The sequence below is a fragment of the Anastrepha obliqua genome, chromosome 5, assembly GCF_027943255.1.
Source record: "Anastrepha obliqua isolate idAnaObli1 chromosome 5, idAnaObli1_1.0, whole genome shotgun sequence".
In the NCBI taxonomy this organism is placed as follows: domain Eukaryota; kingdom Metazoa; phylum Arthropoda; class Insecta; order Diptera; family Tephritidae; genus Anastrepha; species Anastrepha obliqua.
Window position 1 is genome coordinate 44,395,410 of NC_072896.1, and position 13,019 is coordinate 44,408,428.

Consider the following 13,019-nt stretch of genomic DNA (forward strand, 5'->3'; position numbering starts at 1 on the left):
CATTGTGTACATTTATTGGTGGAATTTCCAAACAAATTGTTTAAGAGGCGACAACTGGGCAGACTGTTAATGTGCTCGCGGCACTTGCTCGAAATTTTGCGTCTCGTTGTGTTGCCTACAGCTTTTAATTCGCGCCAGGGCAATGAGAGCGCTGCGAGTACCTACGCGGACAACGCTAATTCAAGCGGGTAATAAAAAAATATTTGTTGGTTTAACGCTGTTTTGGTGGCGAATTTTTGCGATTGATTCAAGGTGCATATTTTTCAATATTTAATTTTATTTATTACAAATTTTATTTTAATGCAAATTGAGGTCTAAACTGAGTGCAGCTGCCATTTACGACTTTTGAGCTACTTAAAGGATGAGTTACTTTCGTATGTATGTGTGAATGTACAATATATAAAAATGTGTATATATATAATATGTATGTATATGTATTTACTCATATATGCACACATCTTCATTTGTACGTAGGAAAATTTAATATTAAATCAAAAATTTTTACAAGACATTCATTCATATGGAATCTGCTTTTTCTTTCTATTTATTTACTATTCACACTTCAAAAACTATTATTTCAATTTGAATAAAATATATTTCTGCGACTAAGTGCTGTTATTCTTGACCACTCATCGTTATAGTATGTGCCCGGGTAGCTCAGTCGGTAGAGCATTGGACTTTTAATCCAAGGGTCCAGGGTTCAAGTCCCTGCTCGGGCGGTCTTCATATTTTGTTCTGTTTGTAGAGATTTTTTTTTATTTTTCACAAAGTATTTATTGCAAATACAAAATTATACAACCACTTTGATACATAAATAATACAGTAAATGATGAGAACCTACGTTCCGTGCGCATTAGTTAGTTTGTAATAAATGAATTTTATAATTTTCACTTCGCACATTTTTATTCATAAACAATTAAGTTAAAGAAAGAAAACATTTTTTGATTAAAATCTTTTAAAAGTGGGCTAAAACTTATAAAATAATGTCTTCTAAACCCATACATACTACTGTGGGCAAAAAGTAAGGTGAATTTGGTTGTAAAATGAAAAATCTTTATTTATTCTTGTAAATCGACTTCATCCCCTTCAAAATAATCCCCTCTCGATGAAATACACTTATTCCAACGATTTTTCCAATCCCCGAAACATGCCAAATAGTCCATTTTCGGTATAGCCATCAGCAGCTTCTTCGATTCAGCTTTTATCTCCTCAATCGACTCGAAACGCGTTCCCCGGAGTGGTCTCTTGAGTTTTGGGAATAGCCAGAAGTCACACGGAGCCAAATCAGGCAAATACGACGCATAACGCACAAATAATATTCCTTATTAACAGTTTGGCCAGGTGGAAGGAACTCATAGTGCACCACACCACGAAAATCGAAAAAAAACTGTCGTCATGACCTTTATTTTTGAACGACTTTGACGTGCTCTTTTCGGTCTGGCCTCGCCTTTAGCACGATATTCGCTTGATTGTTCGGTTGTTTCAGGGTCGTAAGCATAAATCAAAGTCTCATCTCCCGTAATGATGCATTTGAGCTTGTCCTGATAGTCTGAAAGCATTATTTCACACACATCAACGCGACGACTTTTTTCCAAGAAATTGAGAGTTTTCGGTACCAAACGAGATTTGAGTTTTCGTAGGCCCAAATGGTCTTTCAAAATGGTTTTCACAGATCCTTCTGATATTCCGATCATATCAGTAAGGTCTTTAACAGTCAACCGACGATTTTTGAGCACTAATTCCTTCCCTTTATTGACGTGTTGGTCATCTGTTGACTTCGATGGTCGTCCGGAGCGCTCCAAGTCATCAACACGTTCTCGACCCTCTTTGAAGCCTTTGTACCACTTATAAACATTTTTCTGCGACATGGTCGAATCACCAAATGCCTTCTGCATGCTAAACGTTTCCGCAGCCGAAATTTCATTCCGCAAACAAGATTTGATGGAATCAAATCAGACATTGTAAAAATCGAAAAATGCACTCTTGGTCGTTTGGTAAACACAAGCGTAAATATATTACTGATAATGACATTCACATGAAAGTTGGCCCAGATGTTATTAAAAGTGCTGCCAACTCATGCAAAAAATAACTAGAGCGCAATTTTAATTCCGCGAAGTTTGACAAATAAATTCACCTTACTTTTTGCCCACAGTAGTACAGCTGCGGTCAAAATCTTAGTAGTGCACATACGTAAAATGGAATGGGTTATAAAAGAGCGTGTAATCGCTTTTAGAAACAATTTTATTTTTTCCCTCTTATAGCCCAAATGTTAAACAAAACAAATCCCAAAAAAAAAAAATGCCAACGTTTATCTTATTTCAGTAAGGTAAAATTATATTTGGAAAAACTGCAGCGAATTTTGAGCGGTCAAAAACTTAGTAGTGTAAAAAATTGTAAGCAAAATTTTGACAAAACTTTTATATGATGGTGATTTTAGTTTTATTTTTATATGGGGCTTTGTTTAGTATTTAAATTAGTATTTTGTTGCATGACCCTTATTCTTTAGAATTGCAGGACAACGGCGTTGCATTGAGTCAACAAGTTTTTGGCATCTTTCAATCGAAATCGACTCCCATTCGCTCTTTACAGCTTCCCATAGTTGCGTATTAGATGTTGGCTTGCATTGGGCTACTGCCTCCTTGACAGCAACCCACAAATTTTCAATGGGGTTTATGTCTGGTGACTGTAGCGGCCATTACGTTGATCTGACTCTCGTTGTCTTGCTGGAACGTCCAAACAAGCGGCATTTCGTCTCTGGCATATGGCAGCATGATCTCCTTGAGTATATCAACATATGAAGCGCCAGTCATCATTTCCTTAACCCAATGAATGGGTCCCACGCCTAGCCAAGAACAGAATGCCCAGACCAAAATGCTAGAACCACCATGCTTTATTGTTTTTGTTGTATCTATACTTTGGCTGCTATTCGGTGTTAGGTGGTCGTCTTACATATTGGCGCGATCCCTTTCCACCATACAAGACAATCTTCGACTCGTCTGACCATAAAATGTTGCGCCATTTGGCCAATTTATGTATTCTTTGGTGAATCGAAGTTTCTTTAATACAAGTGTTTTTGTCAGCAATGGTACTTTTCTTGGACTGTGGGCTCCCAGGTTGTGCTCACACAAACGCCGACGAATAGGCTCAACACTCGAAGATACTTTTAAGGCATATTTTATCTCAGTAGCAGCTGCAAATGGAAACTGCTTTGAGTATCTGACGATAGACTTAACTTCTCTTGCCGACATTGCTAGCTTTTTTTCCACGCTTTTTGCCACTTGGTACGCCACTTACGCACTACTAAGATTTTGATTGACTAAAAAGTTATTTCATGCAAAATTAACGAAACTAACAGGTTAAGTTTAACAAGTGATTGCATAACTTGAAGCCGACTTCGTAATCTAACGGATTTTACAGTGTATGGCGAAAAATTGTTGTGATAAAAAAATGTGGCCAATTAAATATAATGAGCCATAACCATTACTAATATTCTGACCGCAACTGTATATACAAGGTGGCACAAAATTAATCATCCTATCGGAAGATTTCTAATTGTTGGAAATGGCATCGTACGCCAATCATATTTCACACTTGTGAACTAGTCAGCTGCACTTTCCAAACAGACAAGCAATGGAGGGCGTAAAGGTAAAAATAAATATGTATTTCCATTACTCAAAATAATGTTTTGTTTTATTTAGTAAAAAAGTTGTTCAGAATCTAAATTAGCTAATTAATTTTGCGCCACCTTGTATAATACAATTGTGCTCACATAATTAAGTCACCGTATTTTTTTAATATTAAATATTTGTCATTTGGGCTCCGTATTATACGTGCCATGCTGCTGGAATTGAACGAATCCAGAAAGTATTTTTACATTTCGCGTTGCCTAATTTACGCTTTTCGGATCCCATGCCCATCTATGAAACGCCAATGCTTATTGACTAACTTAAAATCATTGCAAAACAGGAAAGTAATCCTATCTGTATCTTTCATTTTTGATTTGATTCGTGGTACTGTTGACTGGCCGGTGCTTCTGGAGGGAATTTCTTCAATATTCCGGCCAGTGCTCTTCGTAGTTCGGAGTTCTTCTTTGTGAAAATAGTGAAAGAGGTGGTCCGCGAACTATCTGCGCGGTCGGCACTCGTCAGTGATATTTCGAGATCAAACTTCAAAGCAGAGAGAGATTAAGCAAGGCGTACCGCAGGGTGGTGTCCTTTCTCCCTTGCTGTTCAATTTCTACATCTCGAATCTCCCCCAACTACCAGCGGGAGTTTCCCTGATCTCATACGCTGACGACTGCATGATAATGGCGTCGGGCAATGACCTCGATGGCCTGTGTTCCAAAGTGAACAACTACCTCACCGACCTTTCTCGCTTTTTCACTGCGAGAAATCTCCAACTTTCCCCCACCAAGTCCACGGTGACCCTCTTTACCACCTGGACAAAGGAGGTCAAGCTGTCCCTTAAGGTAAAAGTCGATGATACACCAATTCCGACGGTAAATAACCCCAAAATTTTGGGTGTAACCTTTGACAGCTTGCTCTCCTTCTCTGCGCATACAACCGCAATTGCCACAAAAGTCCAAAATCGCAACAAGGTCCTCAAATCGCTGGCCGGCAGCACTTGGGACAAAGACAAAGAACTGTTGCTTTCGACATTTAAAGCAATTGGCCGGCCGGTTCTTAACTATGCTGCGCCTGTCTGGTCGCCTGGAACTAGTGATTCGCAGTGGAAAAAGCTACAGACTTGTCAAAATACCGCCATTCGGACAGCGACCGGGTGCCTCCTGATGTCACCCATCCAACACCTTCATAACGAGGCACAAATGCTCCCAGTGGTGGAGCACAACAAATTGCTCAGCAAGCAGTTCCTGCTTGGATGTTACCGCAGGTCTCATCCCTGCAGGCACCTGCTTGAGCCCGAGCCGCCTCCCAGGCACGTCAGGAGACACCTCCTAGACTACGCTGACGAAATCCAGGTCAAAACTGACAGTAACCTACTGGACCGGACAGTATTTAGACAGTCAATAAACGACATTCACCGGGAGACCGTTACCACTTTCTTGAACTCCCGTCCTGTGAATGCCGTTATCGGAGTCCAACCACCACCTATTGCAGACGAAGAGCTCCAGCTTCCCCGTGAGACTCGTGTAACACTGGGACAACTACGTTCTGGATACTGTAGCAGGTTAAACTCCTACATATCCAGAATCGACCCCGACACACCAAACACATGTCCGGCATGTGAAGGTACCCTGCGCGACACTAACCACCTCTTCACACGCCCCCTTAAACCGACTCATCTAACCCCCCTCTCCCTCTGGACCCAACCTGTCGAAACAGCATGTTTCCTGGGCCTACCCCTAGATGAGCTAGACGAAGACGAACGATGATATGCCTACACTGACAGGGCTACCTATGCTGTTAACAACAACAACAGCTCGGATGGGAGCTAATGCCGCATCCACCATACTCTACGGATATTACACCTTGTGATTATCACCTTTTCCGTGGACTTCAATCCCATATGAGTAACAAGAACTACTCCTCAAAAGAAGCTGTAAAAAGGGATATCGAAGCGTATTTTGGCTCCAAGGACAAACAATTTTTTGAGCAGGGAATTAAAAATTTGCCTAAACGTTGGGAAGACATTTTAAATAATGAAAGAAAATATATTATTGATTAATAAATACTTTAAACATCTTTTTTATTAATTTTAAAACCACCTTTAAAAAACGCACGAACTTATGGACTGCCATGATATCAATCATATCCAGAGTTTTCTGCACTTTCCTAGAGATGCACATAAGCGAAGGGCCTGTTACCAAACAGACAACGTGGTCCGCATATGCTTGTGCGTAGACTCCCGCATCGTTTAAGGTGGTGAGTAGAGAATCGATCAGAATGCACTAGAGCAATGGAGACAGCACACCGCCTTGGGGGCAGCCTCTATTAGCCCCGGATGACACCAGCAGATCTTCCTCTGTTTGCATCGTGACGATTCTTTGGGCCAACATTGAACGAATCCAATTCACTAGCACCCGGTCCAGGCCGTGCCTACTAGCAGAGCTGCACATGTTGCCGATACCTTAACAGCTAATTACGTGCAATTTGGTTTCGTCAATTCCATGCAGGCATTTTCGATATTAAACGAAATGTCCAAAATGTCAATGAAGTCACAGAAATAATCGAAGTTGACCGGCATATTAGTAGTAGTAGCATCGCTTAGAAGCTAAAGATTGACCATAAAACAGTTTTAAGACATTTGCGCAGAAATTTTACGTGAGCAAAATGAATTTATGTTTTTTAAAGTGTATATATTCTTTTTCAATAGTGAAGTTATGAAGATCAATACACTTTTGCTTGTGGGCATGACCCAATTTTCGAAGCACCCGACATGAGACTTTCTTGGCCGATTATCAAATTACATACGGCTAAGATGAATGCCTATTTACCTGTAAATAACACGAATAGTGCACGTTTGAAAAACTATTCTGAATACGAGTAAAAATGCCAAACTTTACTATGGCAAAGGCAAGTGTGACATATTCCCACTGATGGTGCCATATCTCTAAACTTAAATAGCAAACTAAAATGATAAGAATACTCAGTTTATATGAACACACAGACATACGTAGAGACAGATTATGAAATAAATTTGAATGCTTGTATATTTGTATGATGTGTCACTCGTAGGATGTGTAGGTAAATATACTCATTTGTAAATTACATTAATCAGCATCCGAGAGGCAATTGCACTGCTACTGCGACTGTAAACAAAGTCTTTTAAAATTGAAATATGGGAAAGAGAGTGCTACTAAAAAATATACGTACTGTAAAAAAGCTATAAATTATGACTGCAATTATTATTATTGTTGTTTGAGGTTATCACAATGAAATAAATCAGTTTGTATTGTTGACACATGAGTTGAAAATATACAAAAATAAGTAATAACAGAAAAAAAAGGCGATCATAAAATTAAAACACATGCGCTAATGCGGACTTACGACCCGCCAAGTCAAATATGTACTTACGTACGAGTGTGTATAGATATGCATGTGTTGTTTGTGTGTATGTATGTTTGTTTGTATGTATGCACACATGTAAGTAGGCAACAAAGTGGGCATTTGAGCACCCGAGCAATATGTGGTCGGACGTTGGACCAGCGATAAGTACCCAGACCAAGGCGTATACTTAATTTTCCGTTCCATAAAGACGACGGTTCGAGACAATCAGTCTGTTGAATGCGGCTCATGAGGCATAACTACTCATGTGGCTTATCGCATTGTAAATTAACTGTAAAATAAATTTATATTTTCCGCGTGGAATTTATTACACCTACACACACATACATATGTATGTACATACCTAAATCGTACATACACATCGCCATCGCGAACGCCATGTGAACTCGTATGTACCTGATGTTCGCTGCTTGCCTCTAGGCATGTGCACTGGCCGATGTAGGATATAGGAGGCGGGTCTTTTAGAACGGATTAATTTTTTCGCGCGAACACACGTTGAAAAAGCGAAAATTTTATCGTAAATGCGGCTACAATCATGTCAGTGGCAAGCAGTAGCAGCTATGCATATAAAAGGGGAAAGAAAAATGAATATATTTTTATGTATGTATGTTCGAATATGTATGTAAGAGTAAATAAAAATGCTCGTGCATAAAAAATATGTGAGTTGATTAAGAAATTTATTGCTTTACTCGTTGTTTACAACTGTCACACATCAACGTCGTTGACACTGACAGCAATGGCAGCAGCAACAATGCCAACAGCGGCAGCAGCTTCGCCACAGTTGACAGAAATTGTAATGTATAAATATAAAGCAAATCTCGGAATTAACGCCTTTTGACAGCCATATGAGTGTGCAAAGTGTGCGAGTGAATGGCTGTCTGTCTGCCTGTTTGACATTTGCTTGCATTACAATAGCTTTTACGAGCATTTCAAATTTTATTGCATTCACGGCATGTAAATGAACCCTTGAGATTAGCACTAAAAATAGCCAACGTTGATGATACAAAAGCGCACATAAGCACAAACATTATGCATATAATCGCTTTATCTGATCACTTAGGAAGTTAGTGATTGTAAAAAATCTATGTACGTACGTACGTTCGTACGGTTTTAATTATTAATTGGCGAATGGCGAATGGCAAATGGCAGGGGGTTGAAAATGTTTTTAATTTGAAGAATTAATTTGCATGCTTCAATTTGAAAAAATTGCATAAATTTATGAAATTAAAAGTCTTTGCTATATAACAGTCGCTGCGGATTTAATTAAGAATCAAAATAATGCTTTTTCCTATGGTAAATGGCTATGTGTCAAAGCCCTAAGCCATAAAAAAACTTGGAATGAAGTGATCGGTCACTGCAATAATTGAGAAATTTGTATTGAAACGTTTAAATACTTACAGCCCAAAAAAGTGCAGAGTTTAAGATCGGATAAAGCTAAACTTACGATTGTTATTCTTCACAGTTTTAGGCGTATTTCTGTGGAAGTCGATTGTCGATTCCCCCATAGATACAAAGTTATGGTAGAAAATGTAACTGCCCGACGAGAGTTTGATGCGCACAGGTAACTGTCCTCCGCACTTCGCACTTGAAAGTTTAAACTCGTTTTTCTGGGAGCTACTTTTTCTCGCACAATCTTCATGATAACTCATACAGTTTTTAATATTTTTTGATGCGGATTTTTTTTTACTCGTAAATATTCGAAAGTATTCTCCCTATAGTCTTTAGAGCCAGATTTTTTATATTTTCATAAAAAATTTTATAAACATAATTAAAGTGTGAAATTTATGACTTAAACGCATACTTTTTTTAAAATGCCGTAAATTGCAAAATTTTTCGAAATTCAAAAATCCGGCTCGACAAACTATAACTTCTACTTTATTTTACAAGAATTTTTTTACTTTATACAGATCCATAAACATTTGAAAGAGAAGTGATGTATGTAGACCGTGGGGCAACTTTTTTTCATTGTGTCATTTTTATATACTAATTTTTGTAAAGAAAAATTTAAGTAAATTTTTTATATTTTTATATTTTTTATATTTATTTTTATTGTTATCCCTTCTAAAAAAGCTTTTCGTTTAACGCATTTTTGGCGCTGCTGGACGTATGTAACCGCTTAATTACCCGCTGCAGGGATAGGAATGATATATGTAGCTATTATATTTTAAGCTCCAACATCATTTTATTGAAAGCCTTCGAAAAACGTTTACTAAATCGGCTTAGCCTTATAATTGCACAAGGCAATCATATCCCTACACCTCAGTTTGGATTTAGGAAATATCATTCCACCATCGAGCAAGTCAACTCTGTAGAGTAGTATTGGAAAATAGAGAATACTGTATTGCCATCTTCCTAGACATTGCACAAGCATTTGACAAGGTATGGCAACGTATGGCAGCCAGATATGCAGATTACACTCATCATGGTCACGTAAAATCTGGGGCTCAGCTTCAAAATTAAATCTTCACATCATACAGAGGTTCCAGTCAAAAATGCCGCGCATGTATGCCAAGGCGACTTGGTTTGCCTGCATCTATATAATTTATCGTGATCTTGGAGTGTTTTCGGCACATGAAGAAATTGGCAACATCAGCATAAGCAACGTCCAAACCAACGTCCCATGCAGCTTTATGCCTACTGATCTGCCACAAAGAATCAAAATGTAGACTTTAAGTATTGGACTCTGTTGGGAGTTCTGATGTAAATTAAATGTAATGCTGAATGTTGGGTATAAGATATAGGATTTAATAAATGAAGTTAAAAAACACATTATTTTACGAAATAAATGTTAAAACTTCTTATATGTACATATATATATTAGTAGTTATTGTTTTAAGTAGAAGTACGTATTGTGAATTTTCATTACACAGTATGTTGAATAAATTCCAAGTTCTTTACAAACAAACAAGTGCGAAGGAATGAGTCACTTACGAGACGATTTAAAATTAAAGTGTATTTCGTTAACTTTCGAGAATAAAGTTCCACTGATAATTAATGAAAGACTGCTATTTACTCAAAGGTTTGATAATATGCATATTCATAAGTTTTTACCTTCGCCTGAACCACTGTGCAACCGTTTAGTTGTATCCGGTGTTTTTTTAACTGCATGAGAACTATCGATATCGACATCGATAATTATGGTTTGATAGTTGAAAATGGCAAACTGTGTTGGCATTTCTGTTCGGTAAGGTTTGGCAGGCCACAATGCAGGTCCGCAAATGCTCTGACCATTACAAATTTTTGCAGATGCAGGATGGGCACAAAGTCCCTAGATAATAATTATAGTGACACTTAGTGCAAATCTCGCTAAAAATTTGTAAGCTGGTGTTATAGGCAGTAAATTGTACACATGTACATACACACACATATGGCCATTAAAATAAGTACTCCCCACGTTCGTATGGAAAATGTAAGTTTTTGGAATTAATAATAACAGAACAAATATAAATAATAATTCAAGGATCTTTTAAGACTTAAAGCAGGGGCAATAGGAACAGCAGAAAGGAAATGTGATGTTGTCATTAAAAAAAGTACGAAATAGGAATAGATGCGACATCAAAAAACTTACTGATTTTATTAAAAAAGCTGTTTAAATTTGACCGATTTGACATAGAATTGAAAGTCCCATGGCAGATCTCTTTGTGGGGATGGAATACCATAGTTGCTTAATTTTTTGCTATAAATCCTTCTTACTTTTCAATGTTTCCTTCTCGATTTGGTTCTTTAAATCTAATCGATGGTTTTCAATGGGATCAAAATAAGAAACTTTGCCGAAGGAACCATACCTCTAAATCGAATTCTGATGTCCCCCAAATTGGGTCGAACGAAAAATCCCACTTTGACCCATTTAGAGTGCTCCAATCGAGTCCAAATATATGACCGGTCCCCACTAACTGTGGACGGCCGATGCACCCATGCCAGTGGCACCCCCCTGGGGGGTTCCCCATACAATCATTTCAAAATATCACCATTTGGGGACATCAGAATTCGTTTTAGAGGTATGGTTCCTTCGGCAAAGTTTCTTATTTTGATCCCTAGAATATGATTTTCACAGAGCAATGGGCGATTTTTTTGCCTCCCCACAAATCGACCCGGCCTAATAAGCATTGAAGGGTGTTTTGGATAAAAAGTCACCAAAGTGCCATATTCTCCTCATCTTCTTGAAGAATATACTTGTGAATAAGTTTATCCACTTTATTGGTTATGAGGTCTTACTCCACACCAAAATAAGCATCCCCAAGTCATTATCTTGCCGCCAACGTGCTTGATTATGTTTTTGTTTTTTTTTCTGAACCGCGGTGTGAACTCTCAGGATGACTGACATTTCCCTCAGCATCATTTCGAAATACATTTATTTTTGCTCCAAATTATGTTACACCATTTCTTCATACCCTCTGGACCATACCATGCCTTGTGGTCTTGAGCAAAACTTTTCCTCTTTCTTAAATTTGCTTGTTTCAACAGAGGAACTTTACGTGCTATTCTACCTAGTAGGCTCATGTTGTACAATAGACGCCGTACAGTTCTCGCTGATACTACGTTGTGTGATTTCAGCTCTAATGGCCTTTGATGAGTTAAAGGGAATCCTCTTGGCAAGAGTCACAACTAAATTATCAGTACTGAAAGTCATTTTCTTTGCCACCACATCGTTCTGTAGATTTCTTGGGCTTAAGGGCATTTACAACAAAATATTTGGGCGGTCCAGGTGGCAACGATAGATTTGTACGATTTCTTTTTGTTTTCGAAGACCGCTCCTCAATTGTACAATGCTGCGCACGACCCTTCTGTGAAAGAAATGCATATTAGTTATTAGTTACATTTAATATTTTTCACTTAATTAGTTCAAATGCAAGTGTTATCCCCAAAGTAAATATTTTGGTGGTCAGGCAAAATTACACTTTATGAAAATATATTCAATAATAGCTTTTGTTGAGGGCATGAGACATGTACTTGGCTTGATGCGTGGTACTCACCACCCTACTCACGCCAGGTAGGCTTGTAATCGGCAGCCAAAAGGGCAACGGGACACTTTCTTATGTGCGCTTTTAGGCATCGGTGGTCCCAGCAAAAACGAGGCATTAAAAAGAACATAAAAGTTAATTTTGTGCACAAACCAAAAAGCGAAAAATTAAGCAAAGTAATAAAATTAACAATAAAAGAAACTATATTGCATACATAGAGTTATTAAGTTTACTCGGATACTTACTAAGCTAATGGGTTAGGGGTGGTCAAAATTTTCATTTTTTCTAAAGTATAATATCTTAAGAATATTGCGTGAAAATTTTAAGAGAATCCGACAAATACTTCTCGAGTTATTCAACAATTAACAAAGGGCGCTCGGGCGCCCCGCAGCGTTCGATAGCAAAACTTTAAATGCGTTTTTCTCAAAACTATTGTATGTTTTTTGAAAAGGTGATCTTCTTCTTCTTAATTGGCGCGATAACCGCTTACGCGATTTTGGCCGAGATTAACAAAGCGCGCCAGTCGTTTCTTTCTCGTGCTAACCGGCGCCAATTGGACACACCAAGTGAAGCCAAGTCCTTCTCCACCTGATCTTTCCAACGCAGAGGAGGCCTTCCTCTTCCTCTGCTACCACCAGCTGGTACCGCATCGAATACTTTCAAAGCCGGAGCGTTTGTATCCTTTCGGACGACATGACCCAGCCAACGAAGCCGCTGGATCTTTATTCGCTGCGCTATGTCTATGTCGTCGTAAAGCTCATACAGCTCATCGTTCCATCGTCTGCGATATTCGCCGTTGCCAACGTGCAAAGGTCCAAAAATCTTACGCAGAATCTTTCTCTCGAACACTCCAAGCGTCGCTTCATCGGATGTTGTCATCGTCCAAGCTTCTGCGCCATACGTTAGGACGGGCATGATGAGAGTCTTGTAGAGTGTTAGTTTTGTTCGTCGAGAGAGGACTTTACTGCTCAATTGCCTACTTAGTCCAAAGTAGCACTTGTTGGCAAGAGAGATTCTACGTTGGATTTCAAGG

At 38.6% G+C, this 13,019-nt stretch overlaps 1 non-coding gene across 1 annotated transcript; it reads left to right on the forward strand.

Moving 5' to 3' along the window:
* Positions 1 to 646: 646 nt before the first annotated feature.
* Trnak-uuu (transfer RNA lysine (anticodon UUU)) lies at positions 647 to 719 on the forward strand. Its single transcript has one exon. It is a non-coding gene; the product is annotated as a tRNA-Lys (tRNA).
* The last annotated feature ends 12,300 nt before the right edge of the window (positions 720 to 13,019 follow it).